Genomic DNA, 11007 nt, shown 5'->3' with positions numbered 1-11007 from the left:
AAAGATCAAAATCACATGCATTAAAACATACTAGCTAGTTTATTGCTGCATCAGCAAATCTTTTTCCTTGAACATGGATCCATTAAACATTCAGCAGGCCAGAGTTATAAGAAACTAAACACAAATAACACATGACAACCTTCAGACTGGGTATTCTTGCCATCAAATGTTTCTTATTAACAACATGAACTCATATTTAACTTATTATTATACAACATCATTACACATTATGAACTTTTAGATAATAAACTATCGGTTTGTTATATCTGCCTTTGTCATGCTATAGCCGATGGTTTTAAATTGATCAAAAATCATCCGATAAATTGCTGCATCTCCAGTTATGAATGCAAATGCTTAAACAATGTTTCATTGAGTCTCATCATGTGGCGTTATTGTTATAGTTCTGCTGAGGACTTTTTATAACTATATCTATATAGTTATCAATCAAAAGCTGGTTTCACAGAGGTCCTTCTGGGATAGATGGGATGTTTGCTATAGTTCTGGTTCCTTCAGACTCTTGAACACACACACACACACACACACACACACACACACACACACACACACACACACACACACACACACACACACACACACACACACACACACACACACAAACATCGGCTCTGTCTGAAAGCCTTCACACTCATTCCTCTCAGTGTTCGTTTGTGGAAGGATCCACTCTCCCGGATTAAAGTTTTGACAGGCTGAGAGAAAAACACACTCCTCCATCCTGAAGATGTCCTGATGGTGGAGTAATTGGTCCCGTGGGTGTGGGTGTGGGTGTGGGTGTGTGTGTGTGTGTGTGTGTGTGTGTCAAGTCAAGTCAAGTCAAGTTTATTTGTATAGCGCTTTTCACAATACAGATTGCATCAAAGCAGCTTCACAGTATTAAATTAAAATAATACAACAAAGTTTGTTTCAAGAGGAATTTATTGATTGATAAAATTAAATTAGATATCCCCAAAATATCCCCAACTGAGCAAGCCAAAGGCAACAGTGGCAAGGAACCGAAAAACTCCATCAAGTAACCTAATGGTGTCCTAAAACTCCATCAGGTGCCTTAATGGAGAAAAAAAACCTTGGGAGAACCCAGGCTCAGTCGGGGGCCAGTTCTCCTCTGGCATTGGATAGAGGCCGGATTGTAGTTTGAACTGTAGGATTATATGAATGCCTGGCTGAAGAGATGCGACTTTAATCTAGTTTTAAACTGGGAGAGCGAGTCTGAGCAACGAACAGTATCAGGAAGACTATTCCAGAGTTTTGGAGCCAAATGTGAAAATGCTCTCCCTCCTTTGGTGATTCTGGATATCCTAGGTATGGCCAAAAGCCTTGAATTTAGTGATCTCAAAGAGCGCGATGGATTATAGGGCGATAGAAGATCCGTTAAATAGACTGGAGCTAAGCCGTTTAGGGCTTTATAAGTCAGTAGCAATACCTTGTAATTAATACGGAACTTTATAGGTAACCAATGCAGTGATGATAAAATCGGTGTTATATGATCATATTTTCTTGATCTCGTAAGAACTCTAGCGGCGGCATTTTGGACTAACTGTAGCTTGTTTATTGAGGATGCAGGACAACCAGCTAATAAAGCATTACAGTAATCCAGTCTCGAGGTCATGAATGCATGAACTAACTTTTCTGCATCAGAAACTGATAGCATATTACGTAGCTTAGCAATGTTTCTAAGGTGGAAAAAGGCTGTTTTTGTAACATAAGAAATATGATTTTCAAAAGACAGGTTGCAATCGAGTATAACACCCAGGTCTTTTACTGTAGAGGATAAAGTAACAGGACATCCTATGATGTTAAAGTTGTATTGTGCGAGGTTTTGTGGGCGGTTTTTTGAACCGATAAGTATTACCTCTGTCTTGTCTGGATTTAATAAAAGAAAATTACGCGTCATCCAATCTTTTATATCTTTAACACACTCTGTCAATTTGGAAAATGTAGCGTTTTCATCCGGCCGTGATGAAATATATATTTGAGTGTCATCAGCATAACAATGGAAACTAATTCCATGTTTCCTTATAATATTTCCAAGTGGCATCATATATATTGAAAATAACAGAGGGCCTAATACAGATCCCTGCGGCACTCCATAGTTTACTGGAGTTATGATCGATTTTTCTCCATTTAAATAGACAAAATGGTAGCGGTCAGATAGGTATGATTTGAACCAGCTTAGTGCTTGTCCTTGAACACCAGTATAATTTTGTAGTCGATCTAAGAGTATTGTGTGATCTATAGTATCGAACGCAGCACTAAGATCAAGTAAAACTAGTATTGAGATACAGCCTTGGTCAGAAGCTAAAAGTAAATCATTTGTGATTTTAACGAGCGCAGTTTCAGTGCTATGATGCGGTCTGAATCCAGACTGAAACTTTTCATAGATATCATTTTGTTGCAAGAAAGAGCCCAGTTGAGCGGACACCACTTTTTCTAATATTTTAGACATAAATGGAAGATTTGAAATGGGTCTATAATTTGCTAGATTATTATGATCTAATTGTGGTTTCTTAATGAGAGGTTTTATAACTGCCAGTTTAAATGTTCTTGGAACATGACCTAAAGATAAAGACGAGTTAATAATATTGAGGACAGGCTCTTCCACTACAGATAACACTTCTTTCAGTAGTTTAGTTGGTATAGGATCTAATAAACATGTTGTTGTTTTAGATGAAGTGATAAGTTTATTTAACTCTTTTTGTTCTATAGTTGTAAAGCACTGTAATTGTTCTTTCGGGGTGATAATTGAAGCTGAATTATAAGGCGCGATTGAAGATTGAACGTTTATAATTGTGGTTCTGATGCTTTCTATTTTCTCAGTGAAGAAGTTCATGAAATCATTACTACTGAACTGTAACGGGATATTTTGTTCGGGTGACGTCTGTTTATTTGTTAGTCTAGCCACGGTGTTAAATAGAAACCTTGGATTGTTTTGGTTGTTTTCTATTAGTTTGCGGAGGTGCTCAGCCCTGGCAGCTTTTAGGGCCTTTTTATAACGTGACATACTGTCTTTCCACGTGTGTGTGTGTGTGTGTGTGTGTGTTGTGTCGGATCCGAGGTTCAGGAGATCCAACCTTTCCAGTGTGTTTTAATTAAGCGTCTGACATTTCTCTCGTTCATTTTCGTGTTAAACCCAATCTCATCCCAGTGGAGAACCGATGTCAGGAACTGTTGATGGGACGGGATGAGGGAACCAGCGAGGAGGGGCTTCTTTAAACGAGTCATTTATTTATTTATTTAAATAATGCATATTATTATGGTAAAGACTTTGGTGCAGATGTTTTAGTGAAAAGTGCCTCAACTGTTTATGAATTCATGAATAACAGTTTTTTTTAGCTTTTAGTCTGAATATGTCAGCCTTAAAGGTGCTCTAAGTGATGCCGGGAGTGTTGACATTCGAATTGTTGTCAAACAAAACGGAGGCTAGCTAGACCCTCCCTCCTCCTCATCCTGTCTCCTCCCTCCTCCTCCTCCTCGTCCCGTCTCATCCCTCCCCCCTCCTCCTCCTCATCCCGTCTCCTCCCTCCCCCCTCCTCCCTCCTCCCTCCTCCCTCCCCCTCCCTCCCCCTCCTCCCTCCTCCCTCCCCCTCCCTCCCCCTCCTCCCTCCTCCCTCCTCCCTCCCCTCCCTTCCGGCATAAAGGAAAGTCAAAGTAGTCACTACAAACAAAGTTGAGTTTTACTGATACTTCATTCAATGTGTAATGTCGCCAAGTTAGATAAATGCCTTTATTTACATTTATGCATTTGGCAGACGCTTTTATACAAAGCGACTTACATTGCATTATCCTATACATTTATACATAGGTATTAGGGGTGGCATGGTTCACAAAACCCACGGTTCGGTTCGTATCACGGTTTTAGGGTCACGGTTTTCGGTTCTGTACGGTTCTTGTTGTTGTTTTTTCTTTTAATCTTTAACACTCCAAAAATTTACTTCAGCATATGATATATAGCTGAATTATCTAATTATTAATTAATTTATTTCATAAATGGGGTGTGTTTGCAAAACGCAGCTTCTCATTTCCCGTGGGCTGTGTCGGACAGTTATTTGTCACCACTTTTTGCCAGGGTTGATATTATGTCCCAGCACGGATGTACCAATACAAATAAATAAAACATTTCCAGTTAACTAGCAAAGTATTCGTTTCGTTCGTTTGTTAAATAAGAAGCAATCTAGCGCTGAAATGTGTTTTTTTTAATCAAGTGATCAAAGTGCTCGTTGCCGTTGCGATCAGTGGCGCTGATACAGTGTTCTCGTGGCTCGCGCACACACCGCAGCGGCCGCACATTCTTCACTCAGACGCGCGCTTCAGTCCGTTGAGGAGACTCTAGGCTACTCTATTCGTTCCGATGAAATCACAAAACAAAATTCATACAAATCTGTCCCTGCTTGATATACAACCGCTGATAAACATTAAGTTTGGATAGTATTTCTTCTAGAAAGACAAAAAGTTCAGGTGGAGAAAAAACCTTTTTCTTTACCTTGACATGTTTCGACTGCAACCTGCAGTCTTCCTCAGAAGCGTCATCTGACAGCTGTGACGTGTCGTTTATCAGCTGTTATTTCCTGGGTGTGGCCAACCCGGCGGACCTGACAGTTCCGCCGGGCCGGCCACGCCCTGCCCCCCCGTCGCTCGCTGGTCTCTGGAGGATGGTGTTCCATGTGTGTGAGAGCATGTAGGCTCCTTCGTCCCGGTTGATGGTATCCTTGGCCCGCTTCCTGATTTCAATCGCCTCCTTTATCCATCTTCTGTATTTGTTTGGTTCTGATCTGATGATGTGTCCGTTTTCCCAGTCCATAATGTGGTTATTTCGTTTGCAGTGATCTGATATAGCTGATTTTAGTTGTTCCTGTTGCGCTTTTTCCTTTTGAGTTCTTGTGAGTCGTCCTGTTGTTTCTTTTTCACATTCTTTCACGGACACGGACAAATATGAAAAACAGATGGAAGCAATGCTACAAGACAACAATACATATGAAATCCTAAAGAAGGACCCTACTGAAGGAAAGAAAAGAACATTAAAAGCACTTCTTAAACCATTACTAGAAAACAAAAAAATAACAAAGGAGGCATATGACAAACTAATTCCCACCGCAAACATTATGCCACGAATCTATGGAACACCAAAAATACACAAAAAGGACATCCCATTACGCCCAATAGTAGACAGTATCGGCTCGGTCACCTACAACCTATCAAAAGCACTAGTGGAAATCATAAAACCCCTCCTCGGTCTAACAGAACATCACTGTCAAAACTCAAAACAATTAGTGAAAGAAATCAACGACATAAAAATAGAATCAGATGAGATTTTAATTTCACACGATGTTATATCACTCTTCACAAAGACCCCCGTGGATGTCACACTTCACATCGTACAAGAACGACTCCGAAAAGACAGGACACTCAAAAGACGCACAAACCTCACAGTTGATGATATAACTGAACTACTGAGCTTCGTCACAAAATCCACATATTTCCAATACAGAGGAACAATATTCAGACAAAAAGAGGGATTTGCCATGGGGGACCCACTATCAGCCATAATGAGCAGTTTTTTCATGGAGGACTTGGAAACCACAGCCATAGCCACAGCACCATCGCATTGCAGACCTACCCTCTGGAAACGTTATGTTGATGACATACTGGAAAAAATAAAAAACGGACATACACAAGAACTCACGGACCACCTAAACAGTATTGACCCCACTGGAAACATAAAATTCACACATGAGGAAGAATGCAACAGAACCATAGCTTTTTTAGATCTAAAGATCCACCACAGAGATGATGACAGCATCAAAATAACAGTCTACAGGAAACCAACACACACCGACCAATATTTACTCTGGACATCTGAACATCCCACGGCGCATAAATTATCAGTAGTGAGAACACTTTATGAACGGACCAGTTTCATCACGGAGGAAAGAGACAGACAGAAAGAGGAAAAACATATCAGACACGCACTTGCACGCTGCCAATATCCGACATGGGCAATAAACAAAGGAAAAAACCAAGTCGCAAACAAGCAAACCAGACCAAAAACAAAACCCAAACCGAAATCTGTAACCGAAAACAAGGACATAGTAACCCTACCATATATCAGGGGCATAACAGAACCATTACAGCGGGCAATGAGAAAATATAACATAAACACAGTAGTAAAACCATACACAAAGTTAAGGCAGTTACTGGTACACCCCAAGGACAAAATAGAGCAAGACAAAAAATGTAACGTCATATACGAGATACCATGCAAATCATGCAAGAAAACATACGTAGGAGAAACAGGCAGGTCATTCAACACAAGAAAGAAAGAACATCAGAAAGAATGTGAAAAAAGAAACAACAGGACGACTCACAAGAACTCAAAAGGAAAAAGCGCAACAGGAACAACTAAAATCAGCTATATCAGATCACTGCAAACGAAATAACCACATTATGGACTGGGAAAACGGACACATCATCAGATCAGAACCAAACAAATACAGAAGATGGATAAAGGAGGCGATTGAAATCAGGAAGCGGGCCAAGGATACCATCAACCGGGACGAAGGAGCCTACATGCTCTCACACACATGGAACACCATCCTCCAGAGACCAGCGAGCGACGGGGGGGCAGGGCGTGGCCGGCCCGGCGGAACTGTCAGGTCCGCCGGGTTGGCCACACCCAGGAAATAACAGCTGATAAACGACACGTCACAGCTGTCAGATGACGCTTCTGAGGAAGACTGCAGGTTGCAGTCGAAACATGTCAAGGTAAAGAAAAAGGTTTTTTCTCCACCTGAACTTTTTGTCTTTCTAGAAGAAATACTATCCAAACTTAATCATTAAGAAGACAATATGAAAATTTTTGAACGCTGATAAACATAATCGGTTTTGATGAAAAAGAAAAATATATACGAGTGCAGATTAGAACTCAGAACCTTTGACACGCTTGGCAAGTTCTGCCACTGGACCATTAAAGTACATACCGGTACGTGGAACAGTCGATCTATGTAGCCTATTTATTCACGTGAAAAAAACACATAGCCTAGTGGAGTTGATCTCATTAAATGTCTAAGTAAACCCAGTGTACTATTTAAATCGATTGCTGGACATTGTAATGTTATTCTACATTTGTCTGATTTATGATTTAGCATTGTATTAGCAGTAGCACGGGCACAAGGCTACATTGCGCATGCGTCGAACCGTGCGAACCGCGCGACGCACACACGCACCGAACCGAGACAAGCGAACCGAACGGTTCGGATGTTTTTTCATGTACCGTGCCACCCCTAATAGGTATATGCAAACCCCTGGGATCGAACCCACAACCTTGCGTTGTTAACGCAATGCTCTTACCACTGAGCTACAGGAAAGCATATATATTGCAGAACAGAATGCAGAAAAAGAGAAACATTGTCTTAAAATCGTTTCGCCACCTGAGGTTATAACTATAACGTTAGCTCCCATACAAGGACGCAATAATAGCAAGATAACGTTAGCTTCACGTTTCCCAGTGAGCATAAACAACGGCGGCGGCGTAAACAAATTTAGTCAAAGTTGTCAATAGCCTATAAATGAACATTAAAATCCATTACAAACGGTGGGTGAAAACAATCATTCACACAAATTATCGCCCTACTGTGAATTTGCTTGATCATTTACAATAGAGATTGATCGCTAGCTGAAACATATATGTTGTATTCACCAAAGTTAACGCTGACTGCATAGTTCTAGCTAATTACATCCTTGTGTTGGTTTGGCGAACATGAACGTCAATTTAGAAAGAAAAATGGATTTACCTGTTCTGCAAAAACAGAGCAACCTGAATGTCGGATTGGAAGCCCTTCTGCCGCCGGAGTTCTCGCCACCTTTCGAAGGTTTTTTCGATGTAAATTCGGGACTTCGCGCGTTCCTTATCCTTGTCCCTCTTCTTTGCAATTTGTTCATCGGAACGTCGTCTCTTTGGTCGTGTGTCGACCATAATTCAAACTTCCCTCTTCATGCTTCTCTCTCTCCACACCCCCTTCATGTGCACGCGCACTAACCCCCCAAACCCCACCCTCCAATGCTTCTTGTCGGTGATTGGCTGGAGCACTGTTTGTTGTGTTTCGTGGTGCTGGTGAGCCCAGTTTGTTTTTGTTGCCGTTTGTGGAGCCTGTAGTGTCTACAGAGACCGCGTGTCTTTACAGTGTGTTCAGGGGACAGGCAGCTAGCGGATAGTGAGGAGATGTTTGCTGTATGTGACAAAAAATGTTTTGGCCTAAAAAACGCGTGACATCGCTTAGAGCACCTTTAAGATTATGAATAAGCTGGTGTGTTCCGAAACAATGACAATATTTGCATTTAGGAGATATATAAGCATTCAAAACGTACAGTCTCTCACTCCCGCTAAAATGGATCAGGGATTTTTATGACATCACCGGTTCTCATCACATCTCCTGTCCAATCAGATGCTCTCTAGAATCTAAAGCTCCGCCCCCTATGCTATAAACCCCACCTGACCAAAGAGACCGTTGACACACATAAAGCAATATGAGTTGGAGATGTTATATATATGTATATATATATGTGTATGTTCGGTTGCTCAAACGCTTGAGTTTTATTCCGTTTACTAGCTGTACATTGGTCAAGGCTGAAACGGCTAGAATTTATTCACACTTCTATTATTGAATCCAACGTATCATCAGCACTTGGATACACTTCCATGGTGCTGTCAGTCTGTGAGGTAAACTAAATGCTATTGGCTATTTGAAAAGGGGGAGGAGCCATTCAATAAGCCCCGCCTTATCTTCCTGTTTTAGTGGAAATTACGTCAACGCATCAAACAAAGCTGTGTGTCCCAGGACACTTCAGCGGGGCTTTACATCAGGAGAGGTCAGGTGTGTCAGCCAAACTTCAAACTTCAGACATCTGCGTGTTTAACGGCGCGTCTGGGGTCGAATTTAAGCCTCTTCTAATCTGTGGAGCAGGTGCTTTTCCCTCAAACCCTGCATAATCCTCAACCCTCGAGAGAGACGCTTTAAACTTAAAAAAGTGAAATTACTTGAAGAAGATGAATCACTTTCCAATCCCTGACAACACACTCAATTTATAGAAATTACAAACGTCTCCGTTTGCCACTTAATCATTCTGGCTCCTGATTAAACACAGGCTGGGAGTGAATGCCAATATGGCACCTTGGTTCCTCTTGATGGGATTTGGGAAATCATTTCTTCTGAACTGGAGCTCTCTGGCGTTCTGAGCCTCGTCTATGCCGGGAACATGATAGCGTGGTTTAATTTTAATACGCAAAGCTCGCCGCGGCCTCGTTGCAAATTAAAGTTTGTTGTGATTAAGACCCTCTGATGGGTCCGTTTATGATGATTATGTTTTAATTAAAAGCAAAGCTGTAGAGTCAAAATAATGCGAGTTTATGGAGTGCTCTGGAGACGCTGACGCTGAACTCGATGACATCTGGATCCAGATGTGTGGGAAATGAGCCCTGTCAAGAAATCAGCGTGATTATGGTCTAGACGACCTCATGTTTACTGCAGTTTTCATAACCTTTATGATGAAGGTGTTCAATCCTGAGGTTTCACATACACCTGGCGTTCTCAAGAGAGCTTGATTAGGAATTCATCAGGAATATTCAGGCATAATGTTGGAATATTCAGGCATAATGTTGGAATATTCAGGCATAATGTTGGTCAAAATGTTGAAATCACTGTCATTAGCAGGAGAATGTCACTCTGGACGCTGTGAAAGATGCGAGATGTGAACGCGCCGGTTAAAGACATCCGTCTATCGCATGTTCACGGTGAAAAACAATGGAAAAGTAGCAGTGGAATAGAGAAATGTGTATTTAATGACATTGCAAGTTTGATAAAACCATCACGATATGAGGAAAATGTATTTTATGAATATTTTTTTAATGTTTTAAATATGAGGGAAGAACAAACACTAAACTTGGTTAAAGTATTTATCTGATAAAATGATTTGGCAAAAAAGTTAAACTACAGCTACAGGTTTTATTTTACTACGCAAAAGAAATGCATAGAAAAACAAGACGCATACATTGACTATACAACATAATCTGTTATTAATATTTTGCTGGTTCTCTCTTGTTTTTGCATGTGTTCATAATTTCTTTGTATGACAGCCTGGACAAATATTATGTCGCATAACTCGGCATATTTCATCACGCTATCACACATAAAACAATGCAATATGCTTACAAAATCTTTTAATAATATTTTAATAAAGGGTAAAGATGTCAGGCAGGACGTCACTTTTGATCACTACTGTAGTCTGAACACTATTGGATTTAAACATTAAATAAAACACTGAAAACAACTAGAATAAAGAGTGAAAAGTAAAATAAAATAAAATAAATAAATAAAAAAGTAAGACATTAACGAAGTTGCACTTGATATTTAACATTTTAAAATCTAACTAATATGACTAGTATAATCTATAATCACATACTATACTATATAGTTGGTTAGGTGTGTGACAAAATGAAGCACTGAGTGAAGCCATAATGAAACATGGAGAATGTAGTGCGTCCGGTTTACACACATCTACTATATAGAACATACGCTATTAACCCACGCAAAGACTTGTTCAGAAAAACATTCCTCGAGAGAGTTTGTGATTTCAGACACAAGCCAACATGACTTCAGAAAACATGATGAACGACTGGCCATGTTTATAAAGATGTGTTGAGTGTGTTCAGTCACACTGAGAGGAGAAGAAGGATAAGGAGGAGAAGGAGATGATGAAGAAGAAGAAGTAGATGATGAAGAAGGAGAAGTAGATGATGAAGTAGATGATGAAGAAGAAGTAGATGATGAAGAAGGAGAAGTAGATGATGAAGTAGATGATGAAGGAGAAGTAGATGATGAAGGAGAAGTAGATGATGAAGAAGTAGTAGATGATGAAGAAGAAGTAGATGATGAAGGAGAAGTAGATGATGAAGGAGAAGTAGATGATGAAGGAGAAGTAGATGATGAAGGAGAAGTAGAT

The 11007-nt window shown here is 40.4% G+C and overlaps 1 long non-coding RNA gene across 1 annotated transcript; it reads left to right on the top strand.

Annotated features, from left to right (window-relative positions):
- The first annotated feature begins 3043 nt into the window (after window positions 1-3043).
- LOC309511013 lies at window positions 3044-10385 on the top strand. Its single transcript, XR_014210474.1, has 2 exons — window positions 3044-3364; window positions 8289-10385. It is a non-coding gene; the product is annotated as an uncharacterized lncRNA (long non-coding RNA).
- Window positions 10386-11007: the final 622 nt, after the last annotated feature.

Source organism: Leuciscus leuciscus (assembly GCF_965113295.1).
Source record: "Leuciscus leuciscus genome assembly, chromosome: 12".
NCBI lineage: Eukaryota > Metazoa > Chordata > Actinopteri > Cypriniformes > Leuciscidae > Leuciscus > Leuciscus leuciscus.
Note: the sequence above shows the minus strand (reverse complement) of the source record. Positions and strands in the feature narration are given on the sequence as shown.